The sequence below is a fragment of the Talpa occidentalis genome, unplaced genomic scaffold (genome assembly GCF_014898055.3).
Source record: "Talpa occidentalis isolate TD23 unplaced genomic scaffold, MPIMG_talOcc4v2.1 talOcc4.9, whole genome shotgun sequence".
In the NCBI taxonomy this organism is placed as follows: domain Eukaryota; kingdom Metazoa; phylum Chordata; class Mammalia; order Eulipotyphla; family Talpidae; genus Talpa; species Talpa occidentalis.
In genome coordinates this window covers 66,666,870-66,689,425 of record NW_023605305.1, presented here as the reverse complement: position 1 = coordinate 66,689,425, position 22,556 = coordinate 66,666,870, and the positions used below count along the sequence as shown (strand labels likewise).

General features: G+C 46.1%; 1 long non-coding RNA gene across 4 annotated transcripts; it reads right to left on the bottom strand.

Annotated features, from left to right (window-relative positions):
* Nucleotides 1-1,975: 1,975 nt before the first annotated feature.
* LOC119235854 (uncharacterized) lies at nucleotides 1,976-22,337 on the bottom strand. 4 transcript variants are annotated; one of them, XR_008550376.1, is made up of 7 exons: nucleotides 22,255-22,337; nucleotides 15,320-15,500; nucleotides 13,483-13,607; nucleotides 6,299-6,387; nucleotides 5,377-5,449; nucleotides 3,686-3,744; nucleotides 1,976-2,020 (listed from the first exon to the last, which is right to left on the bottom strand). It is a non-coding gene; the product is annotated as an uncharacterized LOC119235854 (long non-coding RNA). The 4 variants fall into 4 exon arrangements; XR_005122927.2 differs by lacking the exon at nucleotides 1,976-2,020 and having other exon boundaries at nucleotides 3,338-3,744; XR_005122926.1 differs by lacking the exons at nucleotides 1,976-2,020; nucleotides 22,255-22,337 and adding an exon at nucleotides 21,892-21,927 and having other exon boundaries at nucleotides 3,338-3,744.
* Nucleotides 22,338-22,556: the final 219 nt, after the last annotated feature.

Below are 22,556 nucleotides of genomic sequence, written 5' to 3'. Positions count from 1 at the left end.
TAGAAAGATAAGATAGATAAGGGGCTAGAAATGGTGGTGGGAGCTAGAAATGGAGGCTCTGCACTAGATCGGAAATGTGACAGATAGGAGCGTGTTTGGCTGCAAGGAGTAGAAAACCTGACTCGCATTTAGCCTCACATATAGGAGTTTATTTCTATTTTCCAACAGGAAGTCTAAAAGGTACGCAATCCAGGACTGGATGATGGCTTGGCAGCAAAGTCAAGTTCTTTCATCTTCTGGTTCTATCACCTTAGCATTAACTCTGATGCTTTAACTTCCATAGAATGAAGAGAAAGAATTCGTGCCTTACATATTTTACTTAAAAGTGCATCATTAAAAACACCTAAGTTGACATCTAGCTGATACTTGAATTTCTCCATCCAGAAAAAATAGGAAAGTCTTATGCTCACAAAGATGAATGATGTGAGTTCTCTAGGGTGAAAAATAAGGAAAGGGTCAAAGCCACATCTGCGCTGATGTGATGTATGATTGGAAGGCACCTGGTGTATATGTTTGCAAGGTAATCAATTCATACACAACTCCTAATTCAGTGCAGCAGGTATTTAAAGCCAGAAAAGACCATGAAAATATAACCCCTGTCTCTCCACACCTCCCACAAGGAAACAAACATTTCAAGGAGTGTATTGGACTACCTAAGTTTCATAGAATGAGAGAGGTGGGACAAGCTGACTGCAACTGACACCCGGTTTATGAAAGGCTCTCTCGGGTGGTGTGCAAGATGGACTTTTGGAAGAAAGCTTGGAAGCAATAGCTTCCTTGTCTCCTGGGAGAGGCAAGGAGGCCTGGACTAGGGCAGGTGATAGGAATGGAGAAGAAGGGGCAGCTTTGAGAACTCCCTGGGGAGAATGCTGAGAAAGTGACAGTGTAGAATTGAATGAAGAGCTAAGGTGAGGTGAGGACACCTAAATGCAGCCCATAGAATTGGTGAGCCACTCCAAGGTCACCGACGTCAAGTTCCTGAGTTGGAGAGTTGCTTCTAAGAGATGTGACCCAAGAGGGACCTGGGAACTTTCTGGAAGCATCCTTTATTGGTGTAACCAACCTATCACTGAATCCAAGCACTAACACTGGGTTATGGACATTCATGAGTGTCTTGGTAACCAGTGACAAATTCATTTAAAAAACAATGGCAGCAGATCTTTTGGGAGAGTTTGGGAAATGCAGTCCAAGCACTAGCCCTTGGGCCTCAGTCACTAGATCCTTGAGTTGATCACTAATTGGGGGAGATTCTGTTGCGAAGTGGTAAAAGTTACTCTAAGGAACTTAGGAACATTACTATCATCTCCTCAGCAAGAACAGGAGGTTGCCTGGCCTCAGAAAAATTTCTTTCCAATAGATAGATGATGAAGGCACTTATTTGTCCTTAATGTATCAAAATGATTCCAGGTAATCAAATATTCTACCCTTCCTGGGACAGACATTGTTCTAAGTAACAAAATAGACAAAAATCCCTCCCTCCACAAAATTTAGATCTCTGGTAGGAGGAGACACCCCAAATCTAAATTAAACAAGTCATCTATATATAGTGTGCTAGTTACTTCCCTTTGTTTTTCTATGCCAAGCAGTGCTCTGCAAATATCTTGGAGCTAAATATTGTACACAAGAATCTTTTATTACTCATACAAGTCATGCTATTTTCTTCTTCAACCATATAGGCAAAAGCAAACTTGGTCCGGATATGCCATAGGCAATGTTCTAGGTGCTGGCTGCCTTGATATTTCTCATTTAAACATTTTGGGGGATGAAAGACGGAAGCACTGAAACTCCAGCTATGAAATGTCCAAAAACCAGTCAAATGACAAACAAGATTGAGGATTCACAGTTGTCAGGTTGAGGTGGCACAGGTTTCTCCATTGCCTGATGCTGAGGCCACCCACTTTGTGCTGGTGGCCCCGGAGCAGATAAGCAGACGTCTCATGGTGAAGATATTATTACGTGTACGGCTCTTGATAGGTGACAGAGCACTTTCACTTTTGTTATCTCATTCCACATAGACTTGCTAGATTTAACAAATAAAGTTACAGGCCACCTGGTTAAATTCAAACACAATATTTGGGACACAATTACATTTAAAAAATTGTTTACCTGAAATTCAGGTTCAACCAGGTGCTTAGTCCATTTGGGTATCATACAAGACAACATAACATAGATAATGTGGCTTAAAAACCAACATTTATTTTTCACAGGTCTGGAGGCTGGGAAGTCTAAGTGCAAGGTGCCGGCAGACTTGGTGGCTAATGAGGACCTGCTTCCTCGTTCATAGACAGCTGTCTCTTTGCTTACTTTATTTTTTATTACTTCTTTGTTAGTGTTTTGGACGTATAGGATGTGCCCCCTTGGGTACAGTCAGCCCTGTACCCACACCACTCCTCCACTACAGCCCCTGTGCCCTCACATGACCCAACGAGGGAGATCCCTGGGGTCTCTTTCATCAGGATACTCATCCCATTTATGAGGATTCTGTCTTCATGGCCTGCTCATCTCCCAAAGGCCCACCTCTAATGCCATCACCTTGGGTGCTGGGCTTAATTTATGACTTTCGACAAGACACCAGCACTCAGAGTCTACCTCTGGACTTTCCATATTTTACCTGATAGCCCCAAGTCTACGACCCTCAGCGGGAGGCAATAAGAGTGCCCCCGGGTAATCACTGAGGCTGGTAGAGTAAACTACATAAGGTCAACAAACCAAGGAGGAGACAGGCAGGGCCCTTCCCCTTCACTGGTTCCCGAGCTTGGCCCAGATGGCCTTCTCCGGGCCTCCAGGATATGCTGGGATGGAGTGTGAGGGTCCTGTGGCTTGGAGGGAGGGACAGTGTTCGGGGGTCCACGAAGTCACCACCACAAGCCATGTGTGGACCCCACCGGTCTTTTTTAAAGGGCAGACGAGGGAGGGTTTCCTCTCTGGGTTGTGGCAAGTTTGGAGTTTTAGTTTGCTGCACCCAGACCTCAGCACCCCAGCCACCAGGGCTGGAAATGCAGGAAGCCATCTGGAGCAGCATGCTGAGTCATAGGCCCAGAGAAAAACAAGAACTCCATGACGGCAGAGCAGGGGTGGGGAAACCTCCCTGGAGATCACAGTGGGCACCGGAAATAGAAACTTCTCCCTCTAAAGCATCTGTCAGCAGGTTCAAGATCACCACGTGGTTGCAACTCAGTTCCTACTGAACGCCCAATGAATGCAGAGTTCTGTTCTACGAGAACGTCAATAAGTCAGGTGACAAAGCAGAAGTATCTGTTTTGTTTTTTTTGTTTTTTTTTTTTGAAACCCTGGCTCATCTCTTGCAACTGGTCAGCCCTTGGGCAGTTTGCTTAAACTTTCTGACTCTGCTTCCTCTTCGGTAATAATGTTTATCTCATGGAATGTGAGGGTTTAAATGAAATCACAGCTAAAAAATATGTCTTGTGTAGGTCTAGCACATGGCAGGTAGTTCTTTTTATCAGAGAGACTGAATAAATATCTTTTTGTCAGGCTAGTGTGGGGATGAAATCAGATCACATATCTTCACTCTCAGGACAGCAATGGCCCTAGATCTTAGTGAGGTTTTGGCTAATGATAGAAATTATTTCTCTTTTTCCTGCCCTGTGATTCTGAGATAATGGTTCTGGTTCCCCTGGGTGCTGGTCAGTAAGGCAAAATCGACGCACAATGAATGCTTACACACCATCTGTTCATTGCATTCCACAATATTCCTTTCCCAATGTCAGGTTACTCGTTCAGCCTCTGTAAAGGTACAGGAGGGCAAATTTCAGAGAAATCCTTCCATTTTTCTGTTGTTGTTTTGAGCGATAGTTCTATGGCAGACCCCAAACTAATAAAGCATTTTATATGATCTGAATTCTCAGAGTCACTCAGGTACTATGACAATCTCAATTTTACAGATGGGTAAGCCAAGGCTCAGAAAGATTAAATATAGTGTCCAAATGGACTGAACTGCTAGGTAGCAGAGTGGAGGCTCCGCCCCAGCCTGGATTCTCCCAAATGTGCAGACTAGTACTATGACCAAGCTCCCAGAGAGAAAGAAACACTTAGTTGGTGATTTAAACTTATTCAGGCACAAATAATAAAAACAGCAACAGGCAGTGAGATGGTTGGTAGTCAGAGTTATAGAAGTTTGGGTTCAGAGGGTCTCCCCAAGGGGCTGTCTAGAAGGTGGAAGGAGGCTGAAGGTTTGCACTGGGTCTTGGAAAAGTGGGTGGAGCAGGCAAGAGGGAAGGTAGGTGAGCTAAGGTGCAGAGGACTTGGCCAGGTATGGGCAGGGCTCAGGGAGAGGCCAGTTGGCTAGCCTGAGGTGTGTTTGGGAGAGGGAGAGAAGGAACATGCAGTTGGCAAAGTCTGGCTGAGGCTAATTCCAGAGTGATAAACTTCTGGCTGAAGTGACGTCCAGGCTTGGTTCATCAAGACCAAGGATTCCTACATACAGCGTTGGATGTGGCCAGCAGTGCTCAGTGACGGAAAGGAAGGTTTCCGCAGTGGCCTCAACCTCAGCACTCCTGGGTAAGGAGATAATGACATTCCCTTTGCTTCCAGAGGAGTCCATTAAGAAGGCGATGTGCTAAGCACAGTTAAAACAAACTCAGAGATGGAACAACTTTTCTTCAAGTCAGTCTGGCAGCATATAATAAAGGGGTTAAAACCAAGCACACCTGTTGATTCCACAATTATACTGCAAGGAATTAATCCTGGGGAAACGGTTATGGAGTCAAGCAAAACTGGGTGTGTGTATGAAGCTGGTTGTCATTGTATTACTTACAAACTCAAGAACCAGAAATGCCTCAACTAGTCAGTTAAAAGGGACTTATTTAAAAACAGTGATACAGCTGTATAATGGAATACTACACTGCCGTTAAAATTCATGGTCACATCATATTATGTGACAAAATCAAGTTGCAAAATGTTAATACAGTATACACAGTATGATGTCAGCTGAAAGTACCGTTGACTCTTAAATGACACAGGATTTAGGTGTGCTGGCCACACACACACACACGCACACACACACACACACACACACAGACCCCTCAACCAAAAAGCCACATATAACTTGGGACTCCCCCAAAACTTAACTACCCTTGTCCCTTGGCATCCATGGAGGATTGGCTTCAGGGTCCCCTTTGGGTACCAAAATCCTCAGATGCTCAAGTCCCTTTCAGTCAGACTCCCCTATCTGTGGGCTCTGCATCCGCAGACTCAGCCACCTGACACCTGCAGGTGTTGAGCCTGCGAGTGTGGAGCCCACACATATGGAAAGCCAGACACACATCTGTTGAAAAAAATCCACCTCTACTGAATCTCAAAGTTCAAATGTCTGTTGCTCAAGGACTAAGTGTACATGAATCAAATCTGCTCACTTACCAAACAGTTGCTATGTTGTACACCACGCAATTTTCTGGGTACTGGGGGCATAAGGGGAGCAAGCCCAGCATATCTGTGGGGAACAAAAAGTGAACATAGAGACTCAGGAACCATCAAGATAATTTCAAGAGTGGCACAAAGCCTCAAAGAAAAGACGGACGTGTGAGGAGAGTGGGGTTCTCTGATGCTTCCATGGTCACCTGCACGTTGAAAAACATCCAGTCATGATAATTTGGGGCATTTCAGGCAGAAAGACAAAGGCTAGAGTGACCGGAGTGTTAGAAAACCAAATAAAGGAAGAAAAATAGTGGGTGAGTGGGAGAGAAGAGGTGAGTGGAGCAGGTAGGGCCCGATGGCATAGAGATTCAAAGCCAAGGTGAAGTTCTTAGAAGGAGTTTGGTTTTTATTCCACGTGCCATGAAAAGCTACTGGATTTTGAGTCAGGCAATGAATTTACTGACATTAAATCACATTTAAGTATCTCAAAGGAACTGCAAAAACAGGTTCATAGACATCATCAGTGGGCAGTGGGGTAATGAACAATCTTTCTTTCTGTGTGCTGCCCTGAAACTCCCAACCATTTATAATTAGAAACAAAAAGAGGGGTGTCCCTGGTGGTGCAGGGGTTAAAGTCTGAGCACTATCAAGCTATCACCAGACACTACAACAAGAGTTCGATCTCTGGCCAGGGAACTGACCCACATGGCAAGGCACAGCAGACCTCTCCGGTCTCCCGTCTTGCCCTCTGCTCCCCTCAGCAGTGTATTTCAGTTGATCCACCTGTTCTGCTCTCCACTCTGTCTCTGGTGAATCTTCTCAAGCCCCCCTCCCCCTTCAGCCTAGACCCCAGTTCTTGTATGCATAAATAAATAAAATAAATCTTAAAAAAAATAATTTCTATTAAAAAGAAAACAAAACTCACCATAGAGCAATGTGAATAGCTACCCCTTACGGGGCACTCCAGTCTGGAAAGTCTGCTAACCAAATCTCGCTGGGTTTTCCCCAAAACACCTAGGAAGTAAGTCAGGCCATTTTAATCAGCAACAATTGTCAGTGAGGAAATTGAGGATGGGAGGTGCAAAGTGACTCTAGTAGACAATGGCAGAACTGGAGCCAGAAACCAGATTCTACAGCCCTTTTCAGGTTTCTGATTTTGCCACACAGCCAGGTCTGCCTGAGATTTACCCCGCTACCCAGAGACCCCAAGGAGAAGTCACAGGATTCCTCCCCCTGGTGGAGAGGGGGGAGGGCCTGCAGACCCCGCTGCAGCTGACCAGTGCAAGGCCCCTGTGTGCAGACTGTGGGCTTCCCCACCAGCTGGACGCTTAATCAATGTTTGTGGAATTAACGAAATAACTTGCTTTCAAGGAAACACACCTCTTGGAAAGTGGTTTTGCTGACTTTACATTTCAGTAGCTGTGTGCTCTTAGGTTAATTATTCTACCGATCAAGCCCTCAGTCCAACACTGCAAAATAGAGATTTTACCCACCCCTGTGGAAGTGATAGTCGGGGGCAAGCTCTGGAACCAGCCTGCCTAGCCTTGACTCTCCTTCTGCCCAGCACAGCAGCACCCCCTTATCCATGGGGGATGCTCCACGACCCCAGGTGGATGCCTGAAACTGTGGCTAGTACCCCACCCTATAGATACTATGCTTTTTTCTATATAGTTATGACAAAGTTTAATTTATAAATTAGGCACAGTAAGAGAATAACAACAATAACTAATAAAAAATAGAACAATGATGACAATACTGCATAATAGTGTAATAAAATTTATGTAGATGTGGTCTCTCTTTGAATGTATCTCATTTTTTCATAATATTTTAGACCTTGATTGATGACAGATAGCTGAAAGCAAAACAGCAGATAAAGTGGGGGAGGGGGGCTTCTGTAATTAACTGTGAGTTGTTTAGCCTCTCAAAACTCAACTTTCTCATCTGTCAAGCAGGAGAAATAACACTGGCCTCTGAGGGTTGTTACTAGTACTAAATGCTGGCAATTGGTCTGGACACATAGTATGTGCTCCCTAAATGTGTTAGCATTACCAATATAGGCTGCTGGAAGGATTAAGTGAGGGGCTTTAGAAGCACAGGTAGAGACTAGCACTGAGTTCTGACATATAATAATAGCTGCTGCTCCTACCCTTCACCCCTTAGTACCACTAGTATCACTTCATTGGATTTTCATAGAAACCATACATAAATGAACATACAGCTCTTTGTTTAGAAAGGAAACCCCTCCCCCCCACATACACACACATACCCATCAGGAGGGTCTTTGACTAAGTCAATAGCAGATCTGCTCTCCCTTATCTCACGTATCTCAGGAGGTTTCTGTCTGCCAAGGTCACATGAAGAGTTTCAGTGCCCCGTCCTGAATTCATGGAAGAAGCCACCTTCTCCATTTCAGACTGGACATTACTTCATGACCTGAATAGCACCTGCTTTGGTGAGTGGCCTGGGGGTCATGGAACCTCTGACCTCTACCCCTGTTTTCAAACTTCAATTCTTTCAGAGGCCCACCAGTAATTTTGCAATAGTGGCATACCATTTGACCTAGTCTTTCCCTCACTGGTTCTCTTTGTCTCACACTTAAAACTTAAATACATTTATTCATAAGAGAATCATACTCACTGCCATAAATGGAGAGCTAATCCCACATGGCACAAGTAAAAGCTGCTCATAAAAGGAAATACCATGAAAATAAAACAGTATTATTAAATTCTACTTTTTTTCTGGGTTCAGAGAGGTGTTCAAGATGTTAGGACCAAAATGTGATTTTCTTCTTCGTATAATAAGAAGGGTTGAATGAGAATTTAAAAAGGAAAAACACTTATCACAGGGTCCAATGTGTTTATCGCTTTGTCTGTTTACCTTCTAGAACTTTCTCCTGTCCACCAGGGACCAGGAGTCCACTTCTATGTGATTCAGTTCTTTATTGAGAAAAGCAAAGGGACGAACCACCCTGTTTCTCCCCTGTTGGGGACATTCTGGGAAGATCTTTTCCCCTCTATGAAGTGAGGAGCTGCATTACAGAACTAGAGATGTGTTCTTCTTGGAGACAGTCCAGCCCTAAACTTGTCTGTGAGGCTCCATTCAAAAGCGCTTTTGGCAGCACGTCAATGCTCCCTCGCCTTGGGCGGGGATGGGGGGGCCACTGAAACCCATCCAGGAGATGGCCTCGCAGCATGGTCGGGCCACTGGAGCTCCAGGAGGAGCGAAGGCAGAGGATTCATCGCATATCCATAAATACATTCACGTTTCCTGGGGGTGGATTTTCTGCTTGTTGAACCAAGCAGATGGCTGTGCTTGAGTTGGAAAAGGATGTAACCAGGATGAGACGACCACACAGCTCACTAACTTTGGGTTCATCCCCCGTACACGGGTCCTTGTCGGCGAGCCTGGGAGGAGCCTCCCAGACTGCCCCTACATCAACCCTGCTTCCCTGTCGTCTCTCTGTTCCTGAACCGGCGGGATCTGCCGTGCCTGTGCCGCATCCAGCTTGCTTAGCCTGACATTCAAGACGCTCTCCAGTCTGGTTCCCATCTACATTTCCAGCCCTGGCTGCTGGGGCTTCTTTTCCAGAAGGCCCCATGCCTGGCACATAGTGGGCATGAAGAAATAGGTGTGAGAGAATAGGCCTCGTGCTGGCAATTTCCAATTTCAGCATAAATTTCTTGAGCGTTAGGGACAAACGATGCTTGAGGACGGTGGTAGGTGAACCACTGTCGCCACGTGCTGGGAACTTTGCGACACTGGCAGTCCTTGTCCTGGGGGCCCCTTCCCCCATCCGTGCCCCCAGATCAAGGCCAATTGGGACAGTTGGTCACCCAGTCAGCTCCATCTGCCCTGTCTTCATGGGACTACCAGCATGGTAGGGGAAGATGACATTAAACTAATTATCCCACAAAGCAGAAGCCAAACCTGAGAGATCTGCAGCTACAAAAAAGAAAAAGGTAGAAACCTGGCCTTGGAGAAGCTGCTGGCTGCAGCTGGGAGAGAGGGAGGCCCGCAGCTTGTTTAATATAAAGTAGCGAGTGAAATGAATCTGAAATCGACTCTCTCTTTTCCCTGTTCACATTGTACCTTTCTATTTTAGTTGAGGTTTCAAGTATCAGAAACCTACTCTGGCGAATTAAATAGATCTAATATTCAAAGGGCATTAAAAGGAAAAGCTAAAAAACTAGGCCTTGGAAGAGAGAGCAAAGATTGCCTCTTGGAGAGCTGAGATAGTAAAAATTAATGCCAGGACAGAGGAACATGCCTTGTTCCATTTCCATTAGAAAAATCGACTGTAGCCAATTTCTGCCCTTAGGTTTCTGTGCCCAATATTCTAATTCCAGAAAGAATCTGATGGCTAATTTTGGGTCTCATATCTGGGCTAGGTGAGGCTAGACTATGGGCCACCCTGACTAGAAAATCTAGCAAAATGTTGCACAGCAAGGCTGGGCAGGTTGGTTGCTAAAGGAAAATGGAAGGGCACGGGCTCTAGGAAGGTGAAGGTCACAGTTGCCCACCACCTCCTATTCAGGAAGTGACCCAGACATTGCCTTCCCTGAACTATGGACGCTGCCTCTAGAGTACCTCCTGCTTGAGTTCTATCTGGAATATTTTTTTTACCGTGGACAGCCCCAGGCTGGCAGCTGCCTTCCCAGGCACAAGTGTCTTCTCCAACTACCTTGGAGAAGAGCTTTCACCTTGGAGCATGTCCTATGTCCTGGGCACAGCTGATGAAGAGAAGATTATTCATAAGTGTTGCCGAGTACTTTCTAGCAAATTTTAAAGAGCACATTGCCATGAGGAGCCTGCCCTCCTTCCCTGACCTCACCCTCCTGCCCCCAGCTCTCTAGCCAAACCAGCCTCCTTCCTGCTTCTCAGACTTTCTGCCCACCTTGTGATTTCTTCCACCATGTTGCCTGCTTTGCTGATCTTATGTCTCAGTGGTTCTCAAAAGGGGGTGATTTTACCTCCCAGGTGGGGACATTTTTTTAAAATAAATATTTTATTTATTTATTTATTTATTTATTTATTTATTTATGCATACAAGAGCTGGGCTATAGGCCAAAGGTGCGGGAGTGAGGGTGTGAGAGGATTCACCAGAGACAGAGTGGAGAGCAGAACAGGTGGATCTACTGAAATACACTGCTGAGGGGAGCACCTGGTAAGACAGGAGAGGTCTGCTGCACCATGTGGATTAGCTTCCTGACCGGGGATTAAACTGATGCTGCAATGTCTGGCGGTAGCTTGATAGTGCTCAGACTTTAACCCCTGTACCACCAGGAAGGCTCAGGAATGGAGGGGATTTTTGAACACTGTTTCTGCTTGTCACACTGGAGAGGGAGCTGATATGGTATCTGATGGGTAGAGGCCAGAGATGCTGCTAAATATCCAAATAATTCACAGGGAAGACCCAGGTTATCAGGCCCAAGTGTCCGTAGTGCTAAGGCTGAGAAACCCTACAGCTAGGCTGAATGCCCAAGTCTTTACTCAAAGCTCCTCTACTCCAGGAAGACTTCCTCGAGTATCCATCCATTTCGTTCTCGCCTGTCCTCTATTGTATTTTCTTGGTGGCATTTGATCACCTAAAATGATTATGTCTCTTTATTTGGCTATTGGTTTGGGGCACACTCAACTCTATGAGAGCAGCTTCTGTGGGTCTTGTCCTTTGCAGGCTGCCCAACATGGAAAGTAGACTCTGGTACTGGCACTTGGTGCCAAATGTGTCAAATGAATGTGGAATAGAGGAGAATGACCTTGATCCAAGGTCAAGATGCTCAGCTGTGAAACCCTGTCCCTAGCAGGATGGTTGTCCTCATGTGTATGTGTTTATCTCCCCAGCCAAATCAAACTCAGCCTCTGTTATTTATCAGGTGTGCAGACTTTGACAAGTTTAAGCCTCCTGGGCCCCAGTTTCAGGATCTATAAAATGGAGTTATTATTATTCATCCCTTCCTCATTAAGATATGGTGGGATGAAATAAATTAATGTGCAATACACTAAATAAAATGCCTGACTTGTAAGAGCCTCATTAAATGTTTACCTGTCTATCCATCTATCTATCTATCCATCATCATCATCATCATCATCATCATCATCATCATCATCATCGTAGTCGTCGTCGTCATCATTAACATCAGGACTTGGCTGGGGTAAGCGTGAAAATGACAGAATGGGCACAGGGGCCCAGCCAGAAGATTAAGGGATTAATACATCTTGCAAGGCCAAAGCTGCCCCCATTTGGGTTTACCAGCTCCTGCTCCATCCATGAATTAAACCGGGAGGACTTTATTCATCTCTTGTTTGGAGAAGGGGGCTAGCAGAAAGCATAGATTTAATGTGGCAGATGGTGCTGCCCTTGAATTATGAAACCAGAGGAGAAAATTAAAGTGCTGTGTTGCAACAGATACAGACCTGCAGGGGCAGAGGGCAGGGTGGAACATGAAGGAGGGCAGAAAAGGCAGTCTATCACCTGGCAAAGCTATTCTTCAGGGTAGATGGAGCCCTAGAACTATATAATTTTATAGCGTAAAATAATTTTAGGCCAATCCTTTCATTTTATGTAGGCAAATGAGGTCCAGGGAAGGAAAGTAACCCCTAAGGTCACACATCCAGTTAGTGACAAAGCAACCCGCATCTCTTGATTTCTTGAATAGGGTCATTTTTGCTGCCCCAGGTCAAAGCCAGTGGCAACTCTGTCCCAAGGCATCATGACTTTAGGCAGCTCTGCTCTGTAGAGGTCTCCAGGACCCATCACCCACAGCCTCTTCCTGGCACTTGGGAGAGATAAAGTGAGTACTAGAGCCATTCAGTCTGGGTGCCAATCCCAGCAACCAGAGCCAAGTTTCTTACCCAAACCCAGAAACTCACTTTATCTGTAAAATGGGAATAATAACAGACTCTACCTCTTGGGGTCATGTGAGAAGTGAGGAATCACCACCACATAATGTAGTACTGGACTTGCCACGTAGCAAATGCTCAATTAGTAGATGCTCAATAAATTATAAGTTCTTAACACAGGCCCAGAATCAGAATTACTTCAGGCTGACTTTCTGCAGGCTTGTGAGCCCCTCAGAGACCTGGTATGCCTGGGAGCTTCTTTTTTTTTTTTTTTAAGATTTATTTATTTATTTATTTATGCATACAAGAACTGGGGTACAGGCCAGAGGTATGTGTTGGAGGGGGCGGTGAGAGGATTCACCAGAGACAGAGTAGGGAACAGAACAGGCAGACTGACTGAAATACACAGCTGAGGGGAGCAGCGGGCGAGTCAGGAGAGGTCTGCTGCGCCATGTGGGTCACCTCCCTGGCCGGGGACCGAACTCATGCTTCAGTGGCTGTGGGTAGCTTCATAGTGCTGCATCTCAACCTCATGTGCCACCAGGGAGGCCCCTTCTTCCCTTCTTGATGTGCTGCATGAACCAATACCTGCTGGTGGCTCAGTAACCGGCAGTGACTGACGGATGACTGGCCCCCTGAGGGACACCCATTTCTCAGCTGGCACCAGGACATGCTGCCAGCAATGCATGTGACTCTTTGTCACTAGTTTAGACTTTAATCCTAAATGGATAAAGCAATCCTTCTGGGCAGTGGGGAAGCAGCCTCGTGATGAGGGCTGCATTTGTTTTCCCATCCTTTCTCTGCCTCACAGAGTTTTTCCTCAACTAGCTGTGGGCTATTTGCATTTAAATTGGTTTTCTCTCATTATAGAAATCTCTTAGGTCAGCTGGAGTTTCCATTTTCCTAAGCATCAGTTGGGAAGCTCCATTTCTCGCTCGAGAGTCCCTCAGGCCTCCCTCCCTCCCACTGATGGAGGGCTGTGGTCGCAGAGTCTAACTGGGGGCACCAGATAGCATGAGAAAGTGGCCCAAATCCCACACCAGCTCTGTGGCTGGAGGAGTCTGGTCCCTACAATTGCAGGACAGAGACCCTATGCTGGCTTGGCGCTTCCAGATCTAGGCCTCATTTTCTCATTTATTCAAAAAGCATCTACTAAGCATGATGGCAGGTGCTTAGAATGTGGAGCTAAATGAGACATACTAGCTACCCCTGACTGGTAAAGGAGAGTGAAAATAATCCCCAAACATCATAATAAAATCATATAATTACTTTAATAAGGTTCAGAACAGCTTCCAGTCAGAAAAGAGGCTTCCAGATAGTCATCGAAACCATAGTCACATGCACCTGTATGTGCATTCACGCTGGTTATTGTGTCTATATGACTGGGGATGTTTCTGAAAGAGAGAGAGAGAAGAGAGAGAGATATCAATGATAGGTGATATAGATTTATTTGGTCTTCATGATAAGCTAGGAAGAAAGTGCTATCATTATCATCATTCTATTGAAAATGAGGAAACTGAGGCAAAGAGAGATGAAATCATTAACCCAAGGTCATTGCTAATAAACTGTACAACCAGACTTGAACCCAAGCAGGGCAGTGTGGCTCCAGAGCCTGTGTTATTCCTCCTATGCTATAACCATTCCTGACAAAGAACAATTCAGGCTCTAGTTTTCTAGACAAGTTCATCTTTCAAAAAGCTCTGGTCAAGGTCTACTTCATTGATTTTCCTACCTGTGCATGGGCCGTGAACCATGGTGTGTGGAGTCTGGACTGAACCACAGAAGGAGTGCCCAAGTCCTCCTCAGATAGTCAGGGAGGGTGTTACGTGGAGGAGGTAGTTGTGATGAACTTAAAGGATGACTAGGAATTTTCCAGATAGATACAAGGAAGAGAAGAGTATTTCATGATGTACAAATGTGTGCCAATCCTAAAAGTATGAACAAGTATAGAGGTTTGGGTCTAGGGAACCCCAAGTTGTCTGATAATGCTCAGGTGTGATGTAGGCTGGGCAAGGGTGAGACATGGGCACAGCATGGGCTGGGAGCCTGGCAGAGATCAGACCATGACAAGCCTTAAATATCATGCACAGGAACATGAACCCTGTCCTGAGGGTTGGGAGTGTCCAGCAGAGGTTGAAAGGGAAAGGGTCATAGCCTATTAGAAAGATCATTCTAGCTCAAGTGTGGAGGACTGCCTGGATAGAGAGAAACTGGAGGCAAGGAGCCAATAGAGTAGGTTCCTTTTAAAAACATCCTTTCATTCAGCATTGCTTCATTATAAGATTGATGAGGAAAAAACAGTCCTGGGGGCATTGACCAAAACAATATTATTCAAGAATCTTTTTTTTATTATATGTCATTTCACTTAGAGTGGGAGTTTCTAACAATGTATTGATGGTGTTAGGTGGGGACTTAATACAGAAGCAATAAGTATAAGAGCCGTAATTGCTTGGGTATAATCAGTGGGGTAAGGTGTTTTTTCCTGCACAGGGGGCCTCCTGCTGATCACTGATGTGTGTCATCGAGCTGTCTCTACCAGAGAAGACACCTTTATCTAACTCAACCAGACCCTTGACAGGCTGGTGGTGGCCCTGGTGGATGATAGTCAAGAAGGATGGGAGAGGGCTGGGCTAAAGTTAGGATAGGGCTGAGCATTTGCAGATGAAATGGGAGACCAAATGCTCAAAATACAGTGGGTTGTATTGACTTGGTCTCTGATTCACCAATGTCAGGGATACGGGGAAGTGAAGAGAGGGATGGTACTCAGCTTACCACTGAGCTCAACCCAAATGGCCTCTAATTTTTTTTTTTCAATCTAATACCAGCAGTTGGCAAACTTTTCCTGTAAAGGCCCTGATCAAAAATATTTCAGACTTTACAAGCCCTGTGGTCTGTTGCAGTTACAATATGTAAGTGACTAGGTGTGTCTGTGTTTTAATAAAACTTTATTTACAAAAACAGGCTGTGGGCCAGATTTAATCTGAGGGCTGTCATTTGCTGACCCCCCACTCTGTACAAGGAACCAGTCCACATGTCAAGCAGACTGTCAGCTAGGTGCAGGTTGCTGCAAAGTGAGACAAAGACATCCAATTCATAGGGTACATACAGAACATCTATTTCTCCTTGAATTGCACACCCCATTACTAAAAGGCTCATCTGAAATTTCAGAGTAATTCCATTGCCCAATCTTGGGAGCCCAGCTCTGACAGGATGGAGGCAGGTGTCTCACTCTCAATGTTCTCTGTCGTTGTCATGGTGGAGGCCCTGGTTTGATGAATTGCCATTGCCTGCAAATGTAACATACAGAAACACCAGCTCAGCCTCACTGGGTCAAAGGCTTTACTTTTGTCACTTAATCCTGACAAAACCCCAGTTGAGGCAGGAATGTGCTATTAAGCATCCCCATTTTATAGACAAGGAGACTGAGGTACAAAGAGGTTCATGATCTCTGGGCTTAGAACTTAGGCAGTCCGATCCCAGATCCTGGGTCCCAACCACTTTCTAAACTGATGCCACAGGCCCCATAATGACACCTGATGTCATTATGGCAAATCCACAAACTAGCCCTAAAGTTGGTCAGACACTTGGGAATCTTATGTCAGCTGGTCTGCGAGGTGCTCTTCGAGGTACTCTTATAGAGGACAAGCTGTTCAGAGGAGATAAACCTATATGCTTGAAAAACAAACCAAACCAAAATCAACAGGCACATTTCAGCAGGATCTCTGCTATTGAGCAAAATAGCTGTCAGAGGTGGGTTCAGATCAAGTGAGTATATTGATTTCTGAAGGTATTGCCATCAGAGGGGCTGGGACAGAAAATGAGAAGAGAATTGATTGTTCTGTGTTCACTCTGCAGATGTCCCCCTAAGTCACCGGTGGGGAGGGAGTCAGGCCACAGAGCAGATGATTCAAACGCCCTGGACGTCATGCACAAAAGGTGAGTACCAGGTGCACTGGGGACACAGCAGGGACAAATGCCTTCGCCTGGACAGAGGCACCTGGAGCTCAGCCCAGATGGTTGGGGGGGAATGGGGGGTATAGCGAAGGTGAGAGATATTCTGGGGCAGAGGCAACATCTTCCAAAGCCAGTGGAGTGAAATCATGGAGAAAGGAGGCAGCTAGAGGGGCTGGGATGGGTCCTGGGGAAGAAAGCCTAGACCACTCCAGGTTGGAGGCCCCCTCATTCTCAGCTTCTCTCTGTAACTAGAACATCCTCTGAGTTCTAGATGAAATGCAAATTGCTTGCCAAGAATATGATGATGCCAAGAACACTCTGCTGATGCTGCATCTTGAAATAGTAAAAAAATATAGTAAATCACTTTTATCACACCGCCTACTTCACCCTGCACTTCCAGAGGCTCTATCTTGCTTATGCTCATGGAAGGTTTGAAAGTGGACAGATATTAATATTGCCATCTCCCCTGGTGTATTATTAAAAATATGAAGAGCTCCCATTTGGGGGGCCTTCACAGGGCCAGCAATTGGCTAAGTGCTTTATATATAATATCATATCTAACAGAGAAGAAATCTGGGACTCACAAAAGTATAATGACTTGCTCAAGGTCATACATTGGAAAGAGAATGGAGCAAGACCCAAATCCACGTCTGCCTGACATATGAGTTGTGGGCCTCACTGAAATGACATTATATAATTCAAGGGCTGTAGATTTCTGAGGACATTTTTGCATATTATTATATTTTTCTCTTCTCACTGCCTTGATATTATGATTTAAGGACTTTGTGGATTTCTGAGAACATTTTCATCTATCAACCTATTTGCTGCTCCAAAGACTTTCTAAAATTTAGCACATAAAAAGAACTCTGGTTCAGAGAGGCAAAGAGTTCTCCCCAAGGTCACACAGCTTGAACCAAAGTGTTAGCATTTCAAAGTCAAAGTTCTATCTCCTTGGCCCTGGATTCTAATTCCACAGCAAAAGATGGACAGTTTATGTTCCAGCCTTGGCATGATTCTTAAAAACAAACAAAAACTCAGAACTCATATTCCCTTAATCTCTGCATTGGCGGGTATTCATCAACCAGTCAAAAGACAAATACCTAGGAGAGCAGAATGTGTAGATCACAGCCAAAATGACATCATAAGGAGCAGGTTGTGCCAAGTAAATCTAATTTCCTTTGGTAGTTGCAGGCTGGGAGATAAGGCTAAAAGCACTGAGGTTGTCGTTTCCTTATTCTGAAGGACAAGTTCAGTCAGCTCCATGGAAATAACTGGGGCTGAAGGGGAAGGGGGGTAGGAGTGGGTCACACCACACACACCCCCAGAAGCACACACTTACAGATACAGACACTGACACACACATGGAATCACCTGGAGATTCAAAGACACATAAATACATGCAGGCCTATTCCCTAAGTCACATGCACACAAATCGAGACACATACCCCTGACACACACACAGATATACACACACACAAATTGAGACACACATCTAGGTAGAGACACACACAGACACACAAATACACTCACACACCCCAGGCACACATGCAGATCAGGAGACACACAAATACATATACACAGACATCCACACGCCCCCCAACTCAGAGACACACACAATCACTTACACACAAACACAGTCACACATATAAACTTAAAACTCGTAGAGTTATAAAAAGGGAGAGAGACACACAGACACAGACACGCCCCTTCAGATGCAGATGTGCAAACATACAGACAGAGATATGTGCACGCATTCCCAGCAACTGGCACAGACAACACGCACATCCGCAGACATGCACACAGGCTGAAATACACTCCTTGCTACCAGTAGGTGCCAACTCTTCTCGAACCCTTTCCTCTAGACTCCTCAAAATTATATCCTTCCCAAATGGGAGACTCTGAAAATGAATACCTCTAGTGTCTGAGCACTTTCTGACACAGCTGAGACTGATGTCATCCTCCAGAAGCTTGGGACACACACCTGGCAACTACATGTTTTTGAGAAAGGCCTTTGGGGTCAGGCTGGCCTGTGTTCCAGCCGAGGCTCTGCCACACACTGGGTGTGGGGACCTGGGGGAGTTTCCTCTTCTTTAATCACCGTGAGGTGCCCAATGAGGGCATACCTTGACATCCTGGCATTCAGTGAGGACTTGCTTATGCAAAGTATTCTCAGTCATTTGAACATCTATCTCCCTTTGCAGCTGGGAAGCATTTTGTGGACAGGGCTCCTGTCTTTTCCCCCCTAAGTCAGTCCCCAGGGCTTAGCAGTGTCTGCCAGACGCACAGTTGGTATTTAGGGAACATGTGGGAAATGAATCAAGCAAATCTATACCCTATATCCAACATGGACCTGGCACAAATTTCTGCTCATCTACAATTCAAGTGTGTTGGGAAAGAAAGGGGAATACCTGAGAGTGTAACCACAAGCATAGACCAAGTTCTAACCCTATGCTGGCCACATCTATTACCTCCTTGCCTCCTCTCCACGAAATAAGCGTTCAGCGGTAGGTGAGGAAACAGGGATCCAAATAAGTTAAATAATTAACTCAAGGCTACCCAGCTTCTCAGAGTGGCTATTCAAAGCCAGGATTATGATGGCTAAAGTAAACCCTAAATCCGAAATGATTATTTCCCCCTAATGACACAGCTCCACTGATGACTTTTTTAGCTAATTCTGCCTTACCTGGGTGTGAAATAGCTCTTTAGGATGAATCAACACAACTCTGGGTTGACTTCTCAGACCCCAGCATCTGCCTGGAACAACTTCCATTGCATTGTTTTTTAAACATACCACAGTCCCAAAGCTCCTGACATCTTCATTACCCCTTTCTCACTCTCAACTAACATCCATCCATCCATCCGTCCATCCATCCAACCATCCATCCATCCATCCATCTGCCTACCTGCTATGCACCCCACCATATCTAGCTATCCATCTCTATGTATCTATATATCTCTGTTTCTATGTATCCATCTGTGTACCTATATGGACCTAACCATCTGTATCTATCATCCACATCTATCATTTTCCACTTGTGACCTGTTTTGTCCCCCGGATGTTTTTCTTCTGTGTTTGTGTAAGCCACACAGCTCCATCCTGAATCTGTCAAATCTGTTTTCCTTTCCCTTACTTGAGTAAAATCCGTGGGTTTAAAATTCAACCAACCTGTAGGCCAATTAAGCCACTTTGCATAACAAGCTTTGGAGGTGATTGATGGCGCAGGGCTAAGCTTCTTGCAAATCCTGAAAGGTTCCTACATTTTGCACACTGTGTTTCTGCACACCTCAGTTCTGCACAAATTTCCCCCTCCTCCACCATCCCCCGGTTTCCTTGAAAAAAAAGGAGGGTTTTGTAAAGGATCTTTGCCTCTGTCTGGGGCAGGCAGAATGTATACAGCCACAGGGCACGGAAGCCATAATTATCCTTCTCTGCAAAGGAAAATAAAAATGTCCAAAGATAGTGGCCACCTGGCAGGCAGGGCCCAGGGCAGGCGGCAGTGACTCAGCGGCACGCCAGGCAGCTGCTCTGCGGCAAGCGGGCTCCGTGCTTACTCACAGCTCTGCCAGGCTGACAGGCAGAATGCAGGAAGCTAATGAGGGTGAGGGGGACTCTAATTCTGAAGCTTGAACCCTAAGATGTCACAGGTGGCTTTTAAGACTTAAAATCACCCTCTTGCTTCCCAGTTTTGCCTCTATTCACGGATGCAGCATCTGTGCAGCAAGAACAGGATGAAAAAAAATAGTAGCCAAAGCAACCCATAGCTTCCCTACCCATGCCACCTCAAATCCCTCACCCCCTCAATAACTCAGTGAAATTTTACCATTAGCAATTCATTTCAGAGGCTTGAACTTGGTCCTTTCCTAAGATGGTCCTTTTCACCTAACAACCTCCCCTTGCGTGGGGACAGGTGGGAAAGCAAGGAGGGGGTGCTCACAGAGAAAAGGAGAGAGCCACTGTGTGTGAGGCACGGTGCCAGGCACTTCACAAAATTCATCTCCCTGTACATTCACCATCTCTGACTGTCTCCATTTTAGTGACACTGAAAGGGACAATCGAAGGGGAAGGAAGCAACTCAACCCTCACAGAAAGGCTGGGATTCAAAGGTTACACTGTTCCCTTGATAGCCCAGTTGCCTCTACAATGCTTTACAGCCCAGCTGAAAGCCTAACACCCCACACTTTGCCCACATTGGGGTTACAAATAAATACCTCAGGTGCTAATGTGAATATACGGGTTGAAGCAGGGAAAAGGTAACGTTTCCTGGAAAACTGGCCTATTTCATCAAGCGCTGAAAGTAGGAGGCAGCATGCAGCTCGCCAACAAGAGGGCTCAGCATGAAAACCAAAGGCCCACAGCTAAGGACAGGGAGCACAAATCAAGAGAGGCATCTGGGTCTCTGATGGGATAGTGCAGCCCCCCAGGAACAATGCTGGAACTTTCTTCTTCAGTGAGTCCTAGTGTGCCTTGGGACTCGGGCCTACTCAGCTGCCGTCTTGGTCATCTGCTAAGGCTGGTCCTCCAGGCAACCCACAGTCCAAAGCGATTTAAAAAGTACGAGGGTCCAGAGGCTGCTTCTTTCCAACATGATGGGGCTTTTCTGCTCAAGTCTTTGCTGAGATTCAGCAGTGGAGAACTGAGGGCTTCCTTGCCTGATGATTCCAACACTAAAATGGACTTCGGACTAAACTAAATCTCACATTCCCTTGTGGCTGCCATCCTGCCAACTCAGCAAATGATTCCATTAGAGGTGGGGACCCCCACATACCCTCAGTTGCCAAGTCTGATGGCCCTGCCCTCTAGCCTCCCAGAACGTGTTCCATGCACACTGTCTCCCTCTTCCCCTTGCAGCCCCATCTTTCCTTGGGTGGGTGGGTGGGGGGAGTTTAGGCAGGGGCATGCACCAGGCTCCTCACTGGTACTGACTCCAGCCCATCCTCCACCCTGGCTCAGAGAGAACATTCTAAAAGCACAAAGCCTGCCCTATCATTGCCTGTTTAAAAATCTTCCCATGGAGCTACATTTCCTGAAGATAAAATCCAAATGCCTAAGCCTAACATCCAAAACCTCTCATTACCAGATCTCTGTCTCCAACCTTTTTCATAGCTTCACCTCAGACACAACCTGCGTTCCTTTGCAGCCACTCGGAGGCCTGTCTCCATGCCTACCCACGTTTGAACAGGCTCCTGTCTCAACTTAACTGCCCTTTCCTTGCTTATCTGCCTCCATCCACTTTCAGGCTTGGCTCTTGCCTCCTAGGTCTGGATGGGGGCCTCCCAGGGGCCTCTGCACCCTGCCTCCAGAGCCCCTTATCACACTGGGTCAGGAGTGTTCCTTGGCCTGTGAGCTCTGAAGATGAGGAGCTCACATCTCGGGAGATGGGCAAGAACTCACAGTTCTTGGGAGATGGGCAAGAACTCACAGTTTAGCTAAATACCTCTGGAGGAAAACCTGACAAAGCAAGGTGCCCCCACTCCCCTGCAGACTCAAAAGTGTTTCCAGGGTGATTCAGGAAAAAACTAGAAGGGAGATGTATGGTAAAGTCAGGCCACCAGGATAGAGGCCTACAAGTTCTATTCTCAGGACCAGGGCAGCAGAAAAAGGCAGTATCCTCAGAGGGACATACTGGGGACCCTCAGAGGAAGGGAAGATGGAGGCAGGAAGGCCCAAAAGAGCCAAAGTGGCCACACAATGTGTCTAAGCAGTTGGGGACATAGACACCTCACCGAGCTTCCCACGATCCTGTGACGCATAGGAGGTAACTAGTGACACCTGTGAATATGACCCAACAGTAACAAGGTTGGTTGCAGCCAGGAGTAAGGGGCAGCTCCATGGTGATGTGGGCTGATCAATGACTTATAATGACAAATGCCACTGACAGGTGATATCAAAGACCAGGTGGCCTTCCTCCTATCACCTTTGCACACCAAACCTAGATGCAGTCTCTGGGGAAAGGGAGGGGGTGGATGGACTGTGATCAGGTGCATCTACTCCGTCTAATGGAGACTAAAAATAGAAATGGAATTCAGTTAGGAGTAACAGAAATCTATATTTATCCCACACCTGAATTTATGGACTGAAAAGCATACCATTAAAAGTGAATGAAGGGCCTCCCCGGTGGCGCAGCGGTTGAGCGCTGGGTTGCGAAGCTGCCCGCAGCCTTTGCAGCGCCGGTTCGTTCCCCGGCTGCTCCCCGGCCACCAGAGGAGGGTCCCACATGGCGCGCAGACCTCTCCTGCCGCCCGCTGCTCCCCTCAGCAGTGTACTTCGGTCCTTCTGCCTGCTCTGCTCCCCGCTCTGGCTCTGGTGAATTCTCTCACCCTCCCGCACTTCTGACTGTACCCAGTGCATGTATAAACAAACAAACAAACAAACAAATAAATAAATAAAT